Genomic DNA, 1,727 nt, shown 5'->3' with positions numbered 1-1,727 from the left:
AGGTGAGGGCATTCTTAGGGACAGCAAGTTACTACAGAAAGTTTGTCCACAGTTATAGTACCATAGCTGCTCCCCTCACAGACTTGACAAACAAAAACAGGCCAGATAAGGTAGTGTGGACCCCAGCATATGAGCAGGCATTCCAGAAGTGTAAAGGAGCTTTGGGAAGACCCCCTGTGTTAGCCAGTCTAGATTACAGCAAGGAATTTGTTGTGCAGGTGGATGCTTCACACCATGGGGGGAGGGGGGGCTGTACTTAGTCAGGTTTCCTCAGAGGAGAAGAGCACCCAGTGGTATATCTCAGTCATAGGCTCCACCCCAGGAAGGAATGCTATGCAGTAGTAGAAAAGGAATGCCTAGTCATAGTGTGGGGACTGCTGAAACCTCAGCCTTATATGTACGGAAGGAAATTCACTGTAGTTACAGATCACAATCCCTTAACATGGCTACATTGAGCCAGCTAGCAAAATGCCAAGTTACTGAGGTAGAGCTTATGGTTTCAAGTATATGATATGACAGTGCAGCACCGCAGTGGTGTTAGCAATGCTAACTCAGATGGAATCTGATGACAGGGAATGGGGTAAGGTATTCCCAGATGGGCTCAACCATCTCAAGCAACGTTTCTCAAGGGTCAAATTTTCAGGGGGGGGGGGTGACATTGCCAGCCCAGCTGTCTGGAATTTTGTAAATAATTCTGTTATTTGTGAATATTGATATGATTTATACAGAAATGTATGTTATGTACTGAGCTTCAAGAATGTAACCACAACATAGCCTGCTGGAACATAGAAGATTAACTTATAAAACTTCAAGAAAATAAGCTGAAATTAAGTACTTTATGATGTGCTATAAAAGTTAGTTAATGCAGCAAGGAGACAGGATGTCTAAAGCTAGAAGTTTCTTTCTATTGTCTTGGAGAAAAATAATTACTAGCTTTAAAATGTAAACTGTTCTATTGCTTTATGACTTCCTAGCAGCTGCACATCCGAGAGATATGTATTTTTAACACAGAGATGTTAGTTTTTGTTAGCCTGGGAATTGAAGGCAGGTGACAAAGAGTGATGTCATCCAAGCTGACTCAGCAGTAATATGTTATATTAATTTAGAACTCTCTCAAAGAGAGAGAGAATGCATTTTGTATGTTGTCTTGGACCTGGAAACATCCAATCATCTGCCTTTGCCTTGCTCTGTAAGTAAGTTATTTAGGGCATAGTATCTTTTAGAGCTAGATAGGAATATAGTGAAGATTTGTTTAGATGTTTTTTGTATTTATTTGAGACTGTCCTGTAATGTTGTTTTAAAATATTTCCTGTGATTCTGAACTCTACAGTTACTGTATTGATCGAGTATTGTCTTGCTCTTTTATTATTTATTATTTATTATTAAATATATTTAAATCTATCTTTGTGGCTGATATTTGAGAGGCATATTTAAGCTCTTATAGTACTTGCATATGTATTTGGTGACACTGTGCAGGCCACTCCTAAATAGCCTTGCAAGTCTTGGTCACACTTACCATTTGGATAATAGTGACATTACACATTAGGATTGGTCACCCTTTGTAAGGGCCTTAAGTAGCTGATAAAGGGGGTTGGTGGCACTGATAACTACCTTATAGTATGGGCAGAAGGGGCATAGATAGTACACCTGTGCCAGTCTTCCCCAGGGGCGTGTGTGTGTGTGTGTTTGTATATAAATCAAATCTCAAAGGGTGTGTGTGTGTGTGT

This window comes from Protopterus annectens, chromosome 2.part1 (assembly GCF_019279795.1).
Source record: "Protopterus annectens isolate FY-2018-M chromosome 2.part1, PAN1.0, whole genome shotgun sequence".
Classification (NCBI taxonomy): Eukaryota; Metazoa; Chordata; order Ceratodontiformes; family Protopteridae; genus Protopterus; species Protopterus annectens.
The sequence above is the reverse complement of the archived record's forward strand: the minus strand, read 5'-3'. Positions refer to the sequence as shown.